This window comes from Dipodomys ordii, unplaced genomic scaffold (genome assembly GCF_000151885.1).
Source record: "Dipodomys ordii isolate 6190 unplaced genomic scaffold, Dord_2.0 Scaffold34, whole genome shotgun sequence".
Lineage (NCBI taxonomy): Eukaryota > Metazoa > Chordata > Mammalia > Rodentia > Heteromyidae > Dipodomys > Dipodomys ordii.
In genome coordinates, this window is record NW_012267250.1 from 6,538,248 (window position 1) to 6,560,370 (window position 22,123).

Consider the following 22,123-nt stretch of genomic DNA (forward strand, 5'->3'; position numbering starts at 1 on the left):
CATGAATTAATTTGCAGGGGTCTTGAAATTTAGTCATCCTCTGATAAGCCAAGACAACAGCAGGACAGAAACTATAGCTATCAATATATGAGTCATCAGATATCCATCATTAAGTAATAAAATTTTGCAATATGCACAAGGGAAGATTTTGATCTTGTAACCATAATCTCAAATTCATATACATAGAGTATATTCAGCTTTAGATGTCATCTACCTACCATTTTAATAACCTTAAACTAAAAAAATAACTTTTTTAATGCTACTTGAAATTTGATTTCATTTACACCTTATGGCACAGCTATATTACATATGTTTTTAAAAGCGCAGCAAATGTAACATGTGTTACATATTCTTAAAAAGAGCTAGAAATGTTTGTACTCTTGGTGTGTGGTAAATATGCAAACAAATTTGAACTACACCACTAATATTAGTATATGTTATATCTTTTACATTGTGTATTCTATACCTCAACATTTATGAAATTTTGCCTTAAAATAAAACTTTGACCAGAAGAACTTGGTGGTAATATAGTAAATAATTGAATAGTCAAAAGAAAATAAGAAAAAGGACTAAGACCATGCAATTTCCCGACTTTAGAAGACTGATCTTTATAAAACCCCTTCATCTCTCTTGAAGCTGTTGCTAAATGTTGAAGTAAAACAAAAACATTTCTGAGTTGGTAATGCCTTTGAAGTACTTTTTTTTTTTTTTGGTCAGTCATGGAGCCTGAACTCTGGGCCTGGGCACTGTCCCTCAGCTCTTCAGCTCAAGGCTAATACTCTACCACTTGAGCCACAGCGTCACGTCCGGCCTTTTCTGCTTATGTGGCACTGAGGAATCGAAGCCAGGGCTTCATGCACGCAAGGTGAGCGCTCTACCACTCAACCACCTTCCCAGCCCAGCCTTTGAAATTTTATGAACACAAATCTGAGCTTAAATTACGTCTGTTTGGACTATAATCTGAGCTTTCACATGAAATAAATCCATTTCTAAAGCTTGAACTATATATTGATAAATTCCTTAAAATTGTAACATCACCCGGTGCGGGTGGCTCACCCTGTAATCATAGCTAGGAGACTGAGATCTGAGGATCATGGCTCAAAGACAGCCCAGGCTGGAAAGTCTGTGAAACTCTTATCTCCAATAAACCATCAGAAAACCAGAAGTGGCGCTGTGGCTCAAGTGGTAGAGTACTTGCCTTGAGTTGAAGAACTCAGGGACAACGACTGGGCCCAGAGTGCAAGCCTTATGACTGACAAAAAAAAATTGTAACTTACCACTAACTAGATATGACAGCTTGTATCCCAGGTAACAAACTTTCTTTTATCCTAAATTAAATGCTTCTTATTAATTAAAAGGAAGTAACTGTGCCCTTTGTAATACTCAGACAATGAGTACATGGGGATAGAGAATAGGCCGAATTAGTAAGGGTCACATTTTCTATATCATTTGCTTAGGTATTCATGTATATTATGGAAAGGTTTAAGGAGCACCAAACCTAGTGTTGACCGTGAGAAAATAATCTGGAAGGTAAATAAGAGGAAGATGCAGAAATTGTTCTCCAATAGCTCATATTCTACAATGAGAGTCTTAAAAGAACGATTACACTATTGCAAAGTGTATTATATTACCTCCATAGGCTGAGGAGTGCAGGAAAATAATCAAAAGATTTACTGGGCATACAGTTCCACTTACACGTTTTAGTTTGAGAAACAAATCTGTATTGTTATTTTAAGAGCTTTGTTTTTACCAAATTATAATAATCACGATAAATGAATTATACGCATCTTAATATAACTGCTTAGTTGGTAAGATAAGCTAATCACAAAGAGTCTGTTGTGTTGAGAATAAATATGCATTAAAGTCACTTAATTCAAATTATCATTAAAAAGTATAAACACTTGATAGTTCCAATTTCGTTACTACTTCATTAGCTCATATTTTGTTTTTTTTATGAAAAATATCTTTAACTTAGCATCCAGAATGAATATTTCTGGGTGTACTCAAGAAAATCTCCTTCAAAACAGGAAAAACCATAGGACAGATACTGACAAATTATGAAGTTTGGGTTCTGTTTTTTAGTAATTTGTTGGTATACTGATCACAGAGTCACTGTATAAGTATATAGGAAAACATCATAATTATTGGACATTATGGTATGCCTGATGGTCCGGAAGGAAACCATTGCAGGTTTCTGTGGGTAAAGAGGGAGTGTTATCTATTCCCTGTGTGCAATGCACATTTGTCACTTCAGGAATCCCTCAAATTTGTCTTCACACACCCAATTGCAGGAGAGAGATCAAACCAAAAGGCCGTAAAAATTAATAACTAGCAACACAAAGTTATGTATGATCATGAATGGTGAGTTAATTGAAATACACAGTATACTGAAAGTACTTGCTAAGTGGTCTAGAAAATGAAAAGTAAATTATCTGTACAAAAAGTAAGGCCTCAATGTAAAAGATACAAAGACATAATCTCATTGACAGTTATACAACAGAGAGTGTGCTTCAATTGTACCTTTTTGGCCCACAGGCATGCACATTCATTTTCAGTTAACCCAGGGGTTTCTCACATGTTGTGATATTTTTAATGATTTTAGATCTTTTACTTATGCCAACCATAATTCTCTAAAATGTGATGGGTATGTTTATTGAAATTTAGTACCCAATGTTGTTCCTATATCTCTAATTTAAAGCTTCATTCTGTTATTAAATGTTAATCATTAACTTTTTAATTGCCATATACTTCACCAGCAGCACAAGTATAACATTAATTTTAAAAAGATAAGTATTCAACTCAGAAATATATCTTCATAGATCTTTTTATTATAATGACAAAATAGGTGATTGAGATTTTTTTATCACATTTGCAAAACAGATGTATTATTTATCAGCTGAATGACAAAAATGCATCAAAAATAAATACAATAAATTAATGTCTCTATGGTGTTGGAGAACAGATCAAGGATTAGGTAAATGTGGTGCTATTGAATCCACACCCTTTGCAATTTTAATTTTGTTATACAGATGGGCCAGACTGACAATTATTCAACTATACTTTTAAGTTAGTTAAAAATCAATGTGTGTTCAGTAGAAACTGTTCTTTTAATTTTTAATTTCTATTATTTCCTAAGCTAATCATGAAATAAGATTATCTCTGGTAATGCTCAGTTATGTATGTTTTCTAAAAGAGTTCAGTTGAAGGTAAGCTAGGACAAGCTTTAAGGTAGGTTGGGTGTATTAAATATTATTTGACTTACTGGCTTTTCAACTTACAATAGATTTATCATGGGATGATCTGTATTATGTACATTGTAAATATACATTCATGTATATTAAATACATGTAGACTTTGGTTTATTTTCACTAGACGATTACATCCAAATAATAGCTCATCAATCAGTTATCTATAGCATTGCCCACACAAACTCATCCTATGCTACTGTTATCTCCAGGTTAACCCTTATCCTTGCCCATCAATGTGGACATCTATTGATGATTAATTCTATGGCTTCAATAATCGAATCTATTGATGAAATTGATTATCTCTCATAATTCACCATTATTCACATACTGCATAGTTTCTATAAATTTGATTATGGGGCAGGGCCTCACTAGTACAGACAAGTGAAGTACAAAAAGGTCTGAAATCTTAAGGTATCTCAAATATTTACAGTTCTTTGTGAGGTTATTAAAATGTGTTAAAGATCATAATAAGCACTTTCTCATGAAACATTTCTTCAAATTCTTGTCACTTCCTTCTAAGATAGTTGTTCACACACAAAATTATTGAAGATTCAAATCCAAATCTACCATGACTCGAGGTCTTCAGTATTATACTAACTTGTCTCCATGTGATATGTACGTTATTCTGTAGAAATAAGGTCAGGTATACAAGCAATTGTTGATGGACTTTGACCAGATTTAAAGCACTAATTTAATATTTGTATTCTCTAATTTATTGGATAATATCATTTTATTATATATATATCACCACAGTAAAAATAATGTTTCTCTAAAGATTTCTCCTTTAGTATAAAACAATTGTTTCAGTAGTCTCAAATTCTCTGTTGCTATCATGCAGTGCCAATTGAATAATTTGTTCCTTCTCATGCTTTGATATTTTTTAAGAGCTATTGACCCATGGTTTTGCAATTTAACTTTTCTATGTTCTAATCAGAATTGTGTGGCCTTTTATCATCTTAAAAGCTAAGACTAAAAGGTAGATAGGATGAAATTACTACAATAATGGTATTCATGCTCATATGACTGTTAATGATACTCTGATGTTCTCTTGAATACAAAATTTTGGTGATAAAATTCTTTGCTAATCTAAGAGAGAAATTTATTACAATGTGGGTCTTAACTAACAGTTAACCTCATTTTTAAAACATGACAGGTATAAAAAAATACTGTGTGGCAATGTTTGTAATGTTTGCACATTACCAACACAAGTGGTGTTTCAGAGCACAGAATCCCTGCAGGGGCAGCAGTGATTTACTTCGGACACATCAAAGGGAAGAATCCAAAGGATATGTGATAAGAAATAGACTTAAAAAAACATACAGTGTTCCGGAAAGAAAAAGGAAATGAAGCATTTTCACAAAGAAAAGGGCAACAGCTACAGTCACATTTTACTGTTAATGTAGCATCATGCAAGACAGAATGGAAGAAGGACTGATGGGGAATTATTACAACTACTCTAACATGATACAATGAGAATCTGAGGACATAATTATTTTCAGAGTGATGATTTAATCTATAGATGTAATAGGTGCTTGTAGAATTTAATTTTTCCACAGCATTATTGAAACATATTTTACAGAACTGAAGTTCATGCTTTTTAATTGAATGATTTGATAAGCTTTGGCAAATACAAGGAGACCACAATCACTGTCAGCATCAAATTTTAGAAGAAATCCATCAGCTTCCATAATTCCCTTATGTTCTCATTATGGTTTGCATTGAAAGTGGCCAATGTTAAAGGCTTGGTCACTAGCTAATAGGCTTTGGGGGTGAAATTGTATCCTGAGGGTTATGACCTAATCAAGGGGCTTATCCTTTGATCAGTTCCTAATAGATGGCATTATTAGGATGTGGCAAAAAGTAGGAGTTGGGGCCTACTGCAGGAAGTATCTTGGGAACAGGCCCTAGAAAGCTGAGCCTTGTGCCCAGTTCTATTGCTGTCTGCCATGTAGTGTGCAGATCTCCTCTGCCTATGCTCCCTCCAATGATGTCTGCCTCTCCAAGTCGCAGAAACGATGGAATCAAGTTAACATGAACTAAAGCCTCTTTCAAATTGTGAGCCAAAATAAATCCTTTCTTTAGTTGCTTCTTCTGGTAACTTATCACAGTGAAGAAAAGTGACAATTAATATAAGTTTTATCACTACAGACTCACCTTCTGCAGAATTTCAAATACAAATTTAATTCCACAAGAGATGTATTTTTTCACTTGCTATTGCAGAGTGGGTTCTATTGTATACTTGAATCAGTTCTTCAGTTCTTTAGCCAATTTATCAAGGTGTGATTGGCACACTCCAATCTGCTTCTGTTTAAAGTACACAATATGATGAGTTTGTATATAAGTGTACAGTTAGGAAATGATCAAAACTATGAATATCACCTCAAAAAATTACCTACTGCTATTTTTCTGCAGTGTTACTATTCTATGCATCTGATAGATCTTAAGGTATACAATTCCAGTGAACTATTGTGTCTATCACACACTATTTCAATTTATAAGCATTATGATTTTATTAGAATTTATACTTCTGACTTAACTGAATCTTTGTACTAACTTTGACTAACTCCTCTCTATGGCTCCTTACTAAATTTTTGAGAATTTCCCAAAATAGCTCTATCAGCTGAAGACTAAATGTTCAATACATAATCCTTTATGGTTGCTAATTCATCTCCAAATCATAAAGACCCTTGTTTATGATAGCTCATGATGCCAATAAAATCTAGTATGAGTTACAAAACTGGAAATCCTAAACTTAACTTTCAAGATTGAGTAGATTAGTAACACAAGACAAATGATTAAATAAATTAAATTCTTTATATTTTACTTACAAGCAAAATCTTTAAAAGGATTATGAGTTTTATAGGCATATATGAGATTAAAGCATGCCTATGTTCTTACCATGAGACTATGAGTGTATGGTTATGTCCAAAGTCCTCACCTTGTAGGCCTTAAAAGAAGAGAACTTTCTGAATTTCTTTATTTCTTAAAAATTAAGAAGATCAAATATGTTGAAATTTTTGTTGTTTTTTATTTTTGTTTTGCTTAGTTTTGCTTTCCTTTTGTTCTGGTACTAGAGCTAAACTCAGGGACCATTACTCTTGTAGCTTGAATTCTGGGTCCAGGCGCTGTCCCTCAGCTCTTCAGCCCAAGGAGAGCACTCTACCACTTGAGCCACAGTGCCACTTTTGGTTTTCAGGTGGTTAATTGGAGATAAAAGTCTCAAGGACCTTCCTCCTCGGGCTAGCTTTGAACCACGATCCTCAGATCTCAGTCTCCTGAGTAGCCAGAATTATAGACATGAGCCACTGGAGCTTGACTGGACTATTACTCTTATTAGGATTTTTCTTTCATGTCCAGTGCTCTACCTCTATAGCTACCCCTCCAGGTCTGGATTTTGCTGGTTAATTAGAATTAAGTCTCACAAACTTTGCTTCTCTAGCAGCACTCAAATTACAATCTTCAGACCTTAGCCTTTTGAGTAGATAGAATTTACAGTCATAAGTCACTAGCACCCAGTTTAGTTGGAAAGTTAAAATGAATAAAAGAAGAAGGAAATGGAGCGAGGAAAGAAAGAAACAAAAAACAGAAAAAGAAAAAGGGAAAGAGTAAAGAAATCTCAGTACTAACCCCAAACTGACAATGTTATGGGGGAATGTGGGGTACAATTAGGCTAGATCTCTACGCACCTGTCCTTACATTCCTTCCTTTGTGCTTATCCACACTTCTGCTTCCTAGTCTTTTACTCTGTTGACATGATCGGAGTTGGGAAAGATTTTAGATTTAGATTTTCAGATTTCTTAATTAAATAGAACTGGCCTGTCACTCAGGCCTTTAGGCCTAGGTATTCAGGAGGCTAAGATCTAAGGATAGTGGATCAAAGCCAGCCCGGGAAGGAAAGTCCTGGAGACTCTTATCTCTAATTAATCACCAAAAGGTGAATGTAGTACTGTGGCTCAAGGGGTAGAGCACCAGCCATGAGCAAAATTCCTTAAGAACAAGGTCTACGCCCTGAGTTCAAACCCCAGGAACCATGATGATGATGACAACATCAACTACTACTACCACTACTACCGCTACTACTGCTACTACTACTACTACTACTACGAATAATAATGTAATTAGCAATTCAGGTGAGAAAATTTTTACATTTATCAAGTGAGAAATTGGTTTTCCTTTATTCTATCTGTAGTGTTTTTCACTTAGTAAACTTGTGTTGTCAACATGAAATAATTTATAAAATAGAAAGATAGCTTAAAACTGGAATACTCTGTATATTTTGACAGGTTTTAGTCAGAAAACATGATTACACTGTGAAATATTGAATGAGAATAATTTCATAAGCATTTTTCCTTTCCTAAACCTTAAAAAATTAAGACATATCCCATATGATTTGTATTACCATTTAATGATAAAAATGTAAATAGCTGTAAGTTCTCAGGAAACCATTGTTTATTTTAATGAATATGTTTCATACTAAATTTTGATGAATGTTTATTAATATTAATTGGCCAGGCAATAAACCAGCTCAAAAATAAATAGTTATGTCAAAGTAAACATTGTTGTAACTTAAATTATTTCTATTTACTTTTTAATTTTTTTTTGTTTTATTTGCTATGGGGAATCATTCTTTAAACCAAGCTGGACTCAAAAGCTGATGTTTCTATCTCTGGCTCCTAAGTACTGATTTTACAAATATATGCCACTGTCATGTTTTGTGTTTTATAAGAAATTTTTATGCCTAAGTATAATGTAAAAACAGTAGATACTTCTGTATACACATTTTCAAAACTTGTAAATTTCTTTGTATAAACTAAGTTGGTAGTACATATTAAGTATCCCTTAACTATAACAAATATTTTAATAAGGCTCCAAAGTTTATTCTGAATACTATGTGCTAAAATTAAAACACTCACACATTTATAATTCAGTCTCTGTTTTTAGATACACCTCAAATAACTTAGTGGTCAGTTTTTCAGGGTGAGACTAAATGCTTTGTATTACTTCTGTAATTTCCAGTACGCCGAATAGGTCCTTGAATTGAAGTTCAGAGTTGTTTGAACTACACTTCCATTTTAGCATGAAAAAAAAATTTAGGGTTTTTTGCACTGTTTTCAACCGAGTAGCGTTGAATGTCTTAAAGAACTTTTAAGCTATCCTGAGTCTATTTTATAACTGGTGCTAGATTTGATTTGTGTGCTACATTGTTCTGTTATTGGGCTTGCCTTACAAAAAAACAAAGAGCTTGTATTCAAATAAAAAGGAGAAAACTGCTGTAAGCAATAGAACCATAGCAACATTTCCCAATATCCAATAAACAAATAAGTTTAGAAAAATATTCTTCTAGTAATACACATTAAAATGACTTTTAAAGGCTTTAGACAGGTTAATATTTAAAATAATCAACAATCCCAAGTTCTAGTGAACATGGACAGCAGATTTTTTTTGTTTTTTGTTTTAAATATATATCTATTATTTACATGAGTAAGGTAATGAGTACATTTCCTATCTAGCATTGTTACTCCCTCCTTTGTTTTTCCCTTACCATCCCTTCCCTCCTGACTACCCCAAGCAAGCAACTTTACTGGATATTATTAGAAAAAGTATAAAATAAGTTAAGATGGGCCAAGATGGCAACTGAACAGTAAGGAAACACAGTTCTGTCCAACCAAATAGAGAGTTCAGGTTTTAATGCTCCATTTCTCCAAGAGATCAACAGCAACAAAGTGGTGATTACTCAGACAAATATAGGAAGTGAAAAATAGAAAAAGAAAAACTACAACCAATTCCCCTAAAAACAGGAACAAAGCAAGGATGCCTACTCTCTCCAGTCCTCTTCAATATAGTTCTGGAATCCTTAGTCAGAGCAATAAGGCAAGAAAAAGACATTAACGTGATCCACATAGGGGAGAAAGAAGTTAAACTATCCCTTTTTGCAGATGACAAGATTTTATATCTTAAAACCACTTTAGCAAAGTAGCAGGATACAAAATTAGCCCACAAAAATCAGTCACCTTTCTGTAAACCAACAATGTAGAAACAGAAAAGGAAATCAAGAAAACAACCCCATTCGCAAAAATCTAAAAAATAAATAAAGTATCTAGGAATTAACCTAACCAAAGATGTAAAGGATCTATTTCATAAAAACTATAAAAGCCTATAAAGGAAATCATAGAGGACACCTGGAAATGGAAAGACCTCCCATGTTCCTGGATAGGCAGAATTAATATAGTAAAAATGAACATACTGCCAAAATTGATATATAAATACAATGCAATTCCCATTAAAATCCCAACGATGTATTTCTCTGAAATACAGAAAACAGTCCAAAAATTCATATAGAACAACAAAAAAACCTAAAATAGCAAAAGCAATTCTAGACAAAAGAAAGAATGCAGGAGGGAACACGATACTGGATTTTAAGCTATACTATAGAGCCATAATAACAAAGACAGCTTGGTACTGGCACAAGAAGAGACCCAAAGACAAATGGAACAGATTAGAGGACTCAGAAATAAAACCATATTCATACAGAGAGTTGATATTTGACAAAGGAGCCAAAGACATACAGTGGAAGAAGCATAGCCTCTTCAACTACTGGTGCTGCGAAAAGTGGATGACTATATGCAGAAAACTAAAAGTGGGCCCTAGCCTGCTGTAACATCAACTCTAAATGGATTAAAGACCTTAACATCAAACCTGATAATCTGAAACTACTACAGGACAGAGTTCCTGCACAGGCAGGAACTTCCTAAACAGAGTCCCAGGGTCACAACAAATTGGAGAGAGACTTGATAAATGAGACTATCTTAAAATAAAACGTTTCTGCACAGCCAAAGAAGTAGCAACCAAACTAGAAAGAAAGCCAATTAAGTGGGGAAAAAATTTACCAGCAATATATCAGTCAAGGGCCTAATATCCATTATATACAAGGAACAAAAAGAAACTAACCCCCTCCAAATCTAACAAACCAATCACAAAATGGGCAAGGGAGCTAAAGAGAGACTTTTCAGAAGAAGAGATAAAAAATGGCAAAGAAACACATCCCTGAAATGCAAATAAAAACAACACTGAGATACACATCCCTGAAATGCAAATAAAAACAACACTGAGATACACATCCCTGAAATGCAAATAAAAACAACACTGAGAAACCACCTTACCCAGTCAGAATGGCCCATTTCCTAAATTTAGCCAATGACAAATGCTGGAAGGGGTGTGGAGAAAGGGGGTGTGCATTGCTGGTGGGAATGTATACTAATACAAACACTTTGGAAAGCAGTCTGGAGGTACCTCAGAAAGCTAAATATAGACCTCCACTATGACCCAGCCATACCACTCCTAGACATCTACCCTGAGCAACAGGAACCAGGATACAAAGACACATGCACCTCCATGTTTATTGCAGCACTGTTCACAATAGCCAAGATACAGAAACAAACCCAGATGCCCCACTACCGATGAGTGGATCCAAAATTTGTGGAACCTATATACGATGGAATATTATGCAGCCATTAGAAAGGACAAAATAATGGCATTTGCAGGGGAATGGATACAACTAGAGAAAATAATTTTGAGTAGTGTAAGCCAAGAACAAAGAGACAAATGACACATGGTCTCCCTGATATGTGGGTGCTAATGCCAAAATGCAAGGAGATATGACAAAATAAACAGGACTCGAGAAACAAAGGACTGAACACATTTTGTGGTATCATTGCTAAATGACTCCATGTTATTGACCACATATATAGCATATGTGTGTGTGTGTGTGTGTGTGTGTGTGTGTGTGTGTGTGTGTGTGTGTGTAATGGAGGGAAGCTAGGAGAAGGACACAGAATCAGTGGGAAACAGGAAAACACACAACAGAGGGGCCATCAGCTGTACTAGACATAGATGAAAATGAACTAAGCAACCCAAAGACAGTGATGGGAAGGGAGGAGTGAGAGGGAAAGAGGGAACAGGCACACTAAGCAAAAGGAAAGAAATGTAAATGTCACCTGATGTGGAAGAGATAATTGTATTGTCAAAGCTCATAGAATTCACAAACTTTATAGACCATGATAATGACAATTTGCCTTGTGAAGGTTAAAATGTGTTTGTGACTTTAACCAAGTATCACTCTTCCATAATACTGTGAAATATGTTAAATTTATGTAATCACCTAATCTCAATTAAAAAGAAAAGAACAAAACAAACCCGAGAGAAGGGATGGGTTAAGAGTTATGGATGACAATGTTATCAGACACTTTGTATTCATATACTGATTTGTAGAATGGGAACTTTTTTGTACAAGCTCTTAAAGATTTAAAAAAAGATTTTAAAATTAAAAAAAAGAAGTATAAAATATTACAACTTCAGAGGCCTTATTTTACTTATGAAATTAAACATGTGTACACTCTAAGACTTTTGATATTTATGAAAAATAAACAAATAAAAACAGGAAAACAGGCTCTCAAAATGACATATAATATCAATGCTAGAAGTAACTTTGTAATACATATATATTTTCCTCAAAAGAAAAATATATAAACAAATGGAAAATAAATAATATTCAATACTGTGAAGATATGCACTGTTTACACAAAACAGGAGAGAGAATAAGTAGGCTTAGGGAAGAGTCTTGCTTAAATTCCATACATATAATATTCAAGACAGAAAAAAAATGACCTATAAAGATCAGTGATGTGTTAGGGGATTGTCAGGAAAGCTCATGGGAAATCTGTAATTCAAATGGAATTGTCTCATATCCTGATTGCGCACAAATTGTGCTATCAGATACATTTGTGAAGCTCATCAAGTCTGCCCTTACAACCTGTGCTTTTTACTAAACTAGCATTATCCTTCTACTTTAAAAAAATGCCATCCAACTATTACTATTTCTTTGAACTTGGCTTTGATTTGCTGCAGCATAGAGCTCCTGAAACTCCAAATTAGGAATTCCAGATTTAAAGCTATTTTAATCAGCTTATACTCTCCTATAGGCCCAATTCTAGCTTTTGTTTGAATAGTGTAAACAAAGTTGTAATCAACATGAATACTTAAATTTCAATAATTGTGCAAAAATAGTTTCTTCATTTTTTCATACCGTTGCTTTTACAATTTTTCTTATTTTCTTTTTCTCTTGCCATCAATTTATCAGTGGTTAATCTTATCCATAAGAATTCTTCTCACAATTAACAGAAGTCAGCTGTTCTAGTTCTTTGCTACTATGCATCAAAGAACCAGAAAAAATGATGAATGAAGATATTTTTCTATTATTTATTAGTCAAACTTTCATTAGGTATTAGTAGGAATTAGATAACATTGGAATTGAAATCATTTGAAGACTCCTCTGTATTGAATATCCAATAGGATTGTGGTACAAATACATGGGGGTCTACAATAACTGGGGTTATGGTGTGGGCTGAGTATTGCTTCTCTCCTTTCCACAGTTTTTCCATATGACTTTATCACAAGATGTTGGTCTCAGAGGGATCAAACTCTTTAAAGGGTGACTACCTTTTCCTAGAGCAAGCATTCCCAGAGTTAGCATTGAAGTTATATGGCATTATTCCCACCACAGTCTTCTTGTTCTAATGCATCCATAGTATCAAAACAGAGACAAAGGAAGGGAATTAGCAAGGCTGTGGATTCTGGTAGGGATGTTATATATTAGAAAGCATAGACAGAAAACTGTATTTCACACCAAAGTTAGAAAAACAAAGGAGTAATCTAGGCACAGAAGGAGTAGTTATGCTGCAACTGCCAGTGAATTCAGGAAACAATTTTATTTTTGAACTCCTTATCTCTAGTGAAAATTGTGTTTATGAAGTGATTGGCAACGTTTAGTTTCTATGTTAAGTAGACATAACAAGATAATGAGGTAGTAATGTTTTACTTACATAATTTCAAATCTAACAATGTTCAAGTCACTATTTACCTTTCTCCTCAACATCAGATAAGTTAGGTATAATTCTATATTTTGGAATTTGTAGCAAGGCTTCCCTACATTGTTTTCACAATTCACAATTTCACAACTACAAAATGGAGAACTACACATGAAATCATGAGGAATTATTGTCAAGCTACCCATTCACATAGGCATGAAAACAAAGTCATCCTTCAACTATAAATTCAACTTGGAACTAATGGTCCTATCTAAACACAATAAATAAAAGCCAATATTGAGAATATTCCCAGAAATGTTGGTGTAAATAGCAGACAATTTATGACAGTCAGGTAAATTGATTGATTATCATAGCATCAAAAATTATTAATGATTTAGAGATGCAGAATGATATCAATAATATATTGTTCTGGCATGAATAAGAACTAGGCCACACTTTTGCCTACTACTATGTTGAACTGATAAAGTGATCCTGACAAAGTTAGGTAAGGGTTTCATAAATGAGATTCAAAGAAATGAAAACAATAGATGATGAAATCTAGCTGAAAATGCATTTTTTTCTTTTTAAATTAAAGATGGAAGAGAATCAGAAAATTTATACTAGAGAAAGCCAAAAGTGGACAGCAAAGCCCTGCTGAATCCTTTAATAGGATGAATCATCCTGTGTAACTTATTCAGGGATGCATCTGAAATAGTCTATTTTCCTGATTGAGTGGCCTCAGAGCCACTGCATTCCTAAGCTTACAGGTTTCAATTTCTTTCTTTTTTCTGTGAAGGTCGTTGTAGGAAAATGTCTTAAATATACTGCATACAAATCTCATTCCATGTACAAATGTGCAACGTCTTTCTGGTTTTTATTCTCATCACAGTGTATCCCTCAAACCAAAGTAGGCCAACATATATGAATAAAACATATCGACATATCACGTTTTCTATTTCTGTACAATACTTAGATCCTGGTTGGACAGTTACAAAGAACTGAGATTAAGAATTCCCTGCAGTTCTGCCCTGCAAACCTTGTTACCCCCCTCCAGTGAGTTTTGATCAGTAAATTGTACCAATGACTGTCTTCCCATTGCTCAATTCATTCACACAGATGTCATTCTTGAAAGGGACTGTTAGGGGTGACTCTGAAAATTTTAAGTTCCATGATGTTATTCCCTCCTCAATACAGTCAATAAAGTTTTTGCCTCACTTGAAGTTCAAATTTCTTCCTCTTCCCCTTCCTTTCTCCTCTGCCTCCCTCTTTTTATTCCTTCCCCTTCCTTTTCCTCTCCGTCTTTCCCTCTCTCCTATCCCTGTCTTTCCTGTTTCCCCATCACTGTTTCTGTTCCTCTCATTCTCCCCATCCTTCTCTCTCTCTCTTCTCTGCTTCTCCTTTTCTTCCTCTCCCCAGTTTTATTTTGACCACTTTAACAGGTCTCCTGATCTTCCCCATATGTTTTTCAGGACTGCTCTTCCCCCTTCAGTGGTAGGACTTGTTTTCTCACTTAAGTATTTCCTTTGTTATTGATCTCATTGACCTGTCTGAGGCCTCGCCTCAGACAGCACCCCCATAAAACAAACTATTTATTTTGCATCATTTAAACTCTAGTATAAAAGGATTAAAAAGAAGAAATCTAACTTTATTCATTGTAAAGAGAAGATCCTGAAAAGGCTTAACAGGGATATTCACAAGACAATATGTTGGAACGAATCTGTACAACTTGGGGGAAAAGATGGGGGAGAGAAAGTAGGAGAAAAATGAGGGAGCAAGTAACAAGTTCAGCAAGAAATATATTTATTATCTTATTTATGTAATTGTAACCCCTTTGTACAACACCTTGACAATAAAAAATAATAATGAAAAAGAATTGTGCTGGTCAATATTTAACAAATGGCTCTGGAACAAGGAGAAAATGAGACCTAAGAACATTTGCTGATCTCCTAATTTCAAGCTACAAACCACTCAGCATGAAGTTTCAAAGAGAGGCTAGCAATCAGCCTACAAGCAAGTGAGTCTGCTTTGTACAGAAAGGAACCATAATATAAAAGCAACTTGAAATGCTGGGACAGCTTATATCTTACAGTTTCTACAGAGCCCATGGTGCTCTTTCTTTTCAGGAGAAAGAAATAAACTGTAGTATTATTTTGTTCAGCTATGGAATGCTGATGTTTCTATTACTGCCAAATAACCTATCAACTCTTCATTTATACAAAGAAATGTCTGGATTTAGATTTCAATCTGACTCTAAGATTTCCAGTAATTAGGAAAATGGAAAAGCTCCAAAATTCCCAGGTTATATTTCTTTGGATAAGAGAATGTATATGTGATATAATAAATTTTCCTGAGAATATTCAAAAAAGAAAATTATATAATATAAAATAATAGGCATTAGCCATTAGCTATATATTATGCTAAAAAATCTAAGCAGCTTAGTTTTAGGCTTATCGTATTTTATATTCACTGAGAAAACCCTAGAGGAATATTCTGTTGTTATTATTATCAAAAATCATTGCCATAGAAAATGAAGTTCAGAGTGGTTAAATTTTGTACCCAAGTTCAAGCAACTAGAGATGGCATATAGAAATCTCTTCGTTTTCTTTTTTTTAAGTTCTTTCTTTTAAGTATTGAAAATGGAACACAAACTCCCTGAAATGTCTCTCTTTGACCAAGTGAAACAAAAAACAGAATGGTGAATCTCTAAAAGTTCAATGATAAAAGTACAGTATGAAATGAGTTCTATGGATTTCAAATGTAGTGTTTTTAGAGTGTTTTATAAACAATTCACTTGTGCTTATAAGAGAAGCCAAAATTTCAAAAAAAATGTTGATGACCAGGATTGTGAACCAATGAACCGCCCTACTCATTTATCAGAATAGATGAAGAAATAATGATACTGGAATACTTTAGAGACAGTAAGTTTCTGCAATGGCTTTTCTCTGCAACTTAACTAATCTTTCCCATGTAAAAAGACTAAATATCATTTCATAGCTACAATTATTTAATATATCTGAGCTAAAGATTATGAGGTGTGACAGATGGAAAATAGCTTAGATTGCTTATTTTCTTTTAAGTGTGGATATGCTTTGACCTCTAGACCAGGACAGGAAGGATTAGCTGCCTGTTTGTGGTCCCAGTTATTAAGAATTTAGTCTACTTCCACTTTTTCTTCTTTGGAATATTCACTCTTGGAAGCTCATTTGGCAATCACAGGTACCACAAAAAAAAAGATCAGATATCATATGAAGAAAGGGAAGCATCTAATGAGGTTCCAATTATTTCTACCCCTGAGATATTTGAATTATTCTGATGGAGGGCCCAGAACATTTTGTGGAGCAGAAATGGATTCTCACAATAAAAACCTGTCCAATTTTTAGATTTATATACACAGATACAATTGGCATTGACCTAAAACATTAAGTTTTAAGGTTTGTAAGCAGTGATAAATAACAAAAATATGAGGGTTTTTCTGGAGATAAGACTTTCAACAACAAAAGAACTTATGTACTCCATAAAGGACTAGAAATAAAACTGAAAGATCAAGAAAGATGTAACCAGACTTAACCCACTAATTTATGTGAAAAGTATATATGTAGCTGCAAACCTGGGAGCTACATATCTAAGTGACATTTCTAAAAGGGAGGGACTCTAGAGAGTAATGGGAAGATATTGCCTCTTGTAATGACTGTTTCTTCATCACATCTCTGATATGGGGTGATAGGTCTCACAGGCCAAGATATCAGAAAGAGGAGAAGCATATGGAAAGCTAAAATAATCTATGGACATATTTGCATCAAACCTCCTCATCACATAAGTGCCACATAGTGAAATTACTTCTTGTTTTCCTCCTAAAATCTCATGCAAGTTCTTTAATCTTGTTCTTCCTTGCAATGATATTGAAGATAAGATATTCTAAGGAACACATTTCACTGTGTAGCAGCAATGAACTGAAATCAGAAAATGTGCAATAAATGCCATAATTCTATGCACCTTCCCTTAATTGAGATGGGTTTCCATAAATGACTCTGCTTGACATATACTTTGTGGGAGTTTCCAGACACTCTTGTGTCTCTTTAAAGAATTTGAAATTGCATATATAAACATAACTAAGAGCAAGAGGAAACAAGTGTACAGTAGATAGAGAGTTGAAAACTGCCTTATAACTGTAGATGAGGATATTCTGGTAAAAATGGGATTGGAAGATATTCAGTTGTGATATGGAGCCAAAATAAGGTATTTTCCTCATTTTTTTCCTCCTGAATTTCAAGAAAATCTTCAGGAGAAGCTGATTTGATCTATTATCTATTGCTTTTGATAAGTAAGAACTAGCCATGAGCAATGTGGATATACAAAGAAAACCTGAAATGAAAAATTCTTCAATTCCTTCAGTTCTTCAAGGAAAAAATGGTATAGAGCACTGACATAAGCAGAAGCTATGGGTTATCATAAGATCTCAAGAGAAAAGCACTGTAATTAAACCTCACTGACCTAAGTGAGCTCTGCTCTGTAGACTGGACCTGGGGGTAGCAATTTCTCATGAGCAATGTCAGTAAGTACTCAAACCTCTAAAGTTCGTGCTATCCTCCTCACCCTGGAGATAGCCTACTTTTGGTCTCTTGAAAATGTATTTGGAACAGGTATTTAAGCTATTTCTGTTGCCATGAATTAGCAAAACTCAGAAGAAGAGCTTGCCGTTTCTGCCTCCATTTTGTATTTGTCATTAGTCTAAACTGTTCTCCTACAGTCCTTTTGGAGTCACTTTAGGTTCCAGGAAAGACAAGACTGCCATCGCTATGGCAAAGGAATGACACTACCCGGCAATGAACAATGGAGCCTTGCAGGACAGACCATTAACAATTGAGAATAAAGAGCTATAGTCTTTACACCTTGGACCCAGAGGAATCGCGTCATGGGAGACAGAACTGAGATGATACCCAGCCAGGCCAACAAGATAACTGAGACACTTCAACCATTCTTACCTTTTGCCCCTATGTCTTCCTGTACTTAAACCCAACGACTATGTCTATCTAAAGATAAATTCAAGTGTTACCTTCTCATGGCATCGTGCCATGTAATGAATCCTTTTTTCTGCCCCTCATCATGTCTCTTTTGTTGCCTTATCAAAGATTAGGGGTAAAAATGACATATTTCTTTCCTGCAGACTTTCCTATCACTTTCACTATGTTTTGTGTCTTGCTTGAGTTCTTCTCTCATCAAATGCCAAAGACTCAGGTAAATAATTGCACTGATTCTCCAGTAATATTTTCAGACAAATAACTAGAATGCACATATACACTCTCACTCTGTATAAAATTAAACTCAAAATAGATATCCCCTTAAGGAATATCACTGTAAGATATAGGCACAGGCAACTCTTTCCTGTATAAGATTTCAGTAACTCTAGAAAGAGGAGGAAGAATTAACAGATGTGCTTGCATGTGCACATTTAAGGAAATAATTTTTGGAATGATAATAGAGCACAGAATGTAAGAATCTTTAGCCAACTATTAATTTGGCAAAAGGTTAGTATCCAGAATATGTAAAATTTTCAGAAAATAATAGTTTTCAGGAAACTAGTTTTTAGGAATAATCAAATTAATAAATGGGTAAATTAATTAAACCTTTTCCAAAAATGAGAAATAAAATGGCCAATAAAATGTCCCACATCTTTAGCCATCAAGGAAGTGCAAATCCAAACAACACTATAATTCTCACCCCATTCCAGTTAAATGTCCATTATCAAGAATACAAGTAATGGGCTCAGAATGTGGCTTTAGTGGTAGAGTGCTTGCTAGCATGCATGAAGCCCTGGGTTTGATTCCTTAGCACCACACAAACAGAAAAATCCAGAAGTGGTGCTCTGTCTGAAGTGGTAGAGTGCTAGCCTTGAGCAAAAGAAGCTCCAGGGACATTGTCCAGGCCCTGACTCAAGCCACAGGACTGGCAAACAAATAAACAAACAAACAGAACACAATTAACAACAATGATGAAAGAGATAATATTGATCAATATTGATACATTGAATGGCTTTGTTCAACTATTTCAAAATAATAATATAATAAATATAACAACAAATACTGGTAAAGATGTGGAAGAGAAGAAAACCTTTATATCAAGACCACTGGTGGCTCTGTTGATAAATCCAACCATTATGGTAATCAATATAGAGGTTCCCAAAGAAATGTAGCATAGCAAACAATAGAGATAATTATGCTCCCATGTTTATTACTTTGCAATTCATAATAGTCAAGTATGTAATCAGCATAAGTATTTATAAACAGATGCATGGATAAGGAATGCATGATATATAGATAGGTTGATAGACTGATAGAATGATAGATTATCGATATAGATAACGTAATATTAGGCACAAAGAAGAATGAATTATGAGATAATGTAATATTAGGCACAAAGAAGGATGAATTATGTCCTTTAAAGGATGGAACTGGAAACCATGATAAGTGAAATAAGCCACATGGTAAAGACAAATGCCATATTTTCTCTCATATGTAACAACTAGACACGTAAATACAAATAAAGAAACAAAGAAATTAAAAAGTCATGAACCTAAATGGAGGTTTCTGTGTGTGGAAGTGGTCTTAAGGAAAAAAAAGTTAAGTGGCTAATGAGAGATGAATAAGATCCAAATATATTAAGGGAAAGTATTTAAATATCATTATGTTAGCTATTATTTTGTTCAATAAAAAGAAATTCTGTGATATTTTAATTAAATATTTTAAAAATAAAGTAAAAGTCTCTAAAATTTAAAATATATTAGAGCATATGGAATTATTAAATATTCACATTTTAAATTGTACTACTAGGACTTAATCTACAGTGTGATTATATCCAAAACACAAGAGGGAAAGTTAGGCAAAAAACAGAAGTCTTTAGAGGATTGTTTTCCAAAGCACTTAGGGAAGAGCCCTTATTAAAATAATTATTCTGAAAACTAATAATAAGTAATTAGATTCAATGTTCACAAGGGAAAGATTACAATCAAGCATGATATAGGTTGTCCAATTTTTACCCATAAAAACGTATAGATTTTCTTCTATCATTCCCTAATGATAGAGAAAAAGCCATTGCTTAGTTTATTATAAGAAAAACACTATTAAACTAATACTGTTCTATAAAAATTGCTATTTTTAAAGCATCAGCTCCTGTGAATGGCAATTGAAAAACATTAGAGAATAGCAAAACTTCTTAACATAAATAAAAAGAATAAGAGCTTGTATTCTATTTGGTCAGCTCCTAGAGTTTGACAAAAAATACCTAGAGAAGATAGGATAATTTCCTATAAGAGAGGTGTTATTTCTCTGCATTATCCTCTTTATCATATCATCTAAACTGATTTTTGAGAGTATATTTCATATCAAATAAAAGTAATATACATTTTAAAATAACAAAATATAATTTGCAATGTAAATTTTTTTCTGTAAATTTCTACCTGTAAAATCACCACCAAGTGTCTGATAATAAGCACATTCATCACACTGAAGTTTCTTTGTGACAAACTGTAATGTCTTCCTTACCCCTTATCCCTATTTCCAGGTAGTGACTAATTTGGCTCTCTGTCACTAAAGACTAGTTTACATTTTCTGTATTCTATGGTAGTGAATTTATATATGCTATATTTCTTTTTTTCTTTCTTCTTTTACTTAGCAGATATACTTCTAGATTCATACTTACTGTTGTCATGATCAGTTTATTCCTTTCAACTGATGAGCATCATTGCAATATGTAACTATAACAATTTGTTTCACCATTCCCAGTTGATAACTCTGCTGTTTATGGTTTTTAATTAATCACATCAAGCTACTATAAACATTCAAGTCTTTCAATGCACACATGTTTTAAAATGCCTTGGAAAATCCAGTAGTGTAATGGCTGAATCATTATCTAAAGTTTTTCTAAGGAAATTTCCAAACTCTATGGCAAGGCAGTTGTAACGTTTTTTGTTTTTGTTTTTCCCTTCTTCCCTTTCTTTGCTTGCTAATACACTATCTTGAGTCACCTACCCTCATGGTTTCAGCAGACCCTAATTATCACCCAAAGACAGCATCTTGTGGATTGGGCCATCACCATATACATTTGAAGAGGACAATATTTGGTCCTGAGCAATGACCAATTTCTCCAGTTAGACAGATAGTTGCAGTACTATTTTTGTTTTCGGAGAGGGTGAGCTCAGGTTTAGCCTCGGCTGAACTCATACCACAATCCTCCTTTATGATCCATTTGTGATTTTAGGTGTGCATTACCATGTCTAGTTTCTTGTGAGATAGGCTCTCTAACTTTTCTTCACATGGTTACTGTCATGTGTTAGCTGTACACGGTGGGTTTGTTTGGATATTCCATACATGCATACAATGTACCCTAAGCAAATTTACCCTTTTATCACTCTCCCATTCCTTTGTCCTTTCTTCTTTCTTGGAACAATCTCAACAGGCTTTATTGCTTTTTTTTCCATACATACATATACTTTGACTACTTCTTCACCTCCTTTATTAACTCCTTCCCCTTTACCCACCAAAAGAACTTGTCTTACATTCTGATCATTCATTATCTTAAGGAGATATTAATTGTACAAAGGGTTTTACTATGGTATTTGACACATACATATTAATTATGCTTTAATCACCATAACTCACTCTTGTACACTTATTTCCCATCCTCTACCCTTCTATTATTGAATAGCTTTTAGTGAGTATATTTAGGCCATTTTCCTACATAGATACATGAATTTTTATTATTTACCATCCATCCTTTTCTTTCTTTGGCTACCATCTCCTTAATGCCTCAGACAATCTCCCCACAATTACAATGTTGTTTTACCTCAATGTATGTAAATCGACACATATGTTTCTCTTTCAAGTCTAGGTTCCACTTACTAGAGCAAACATGTGATCTTTGTCCTTCTGACTCTAGCTTACTTTACTTCACATGATAATCTTCATATCAATTTCCCTGCAAATGATATCATTTTATTCTTCTTTATGTTTGAATAGT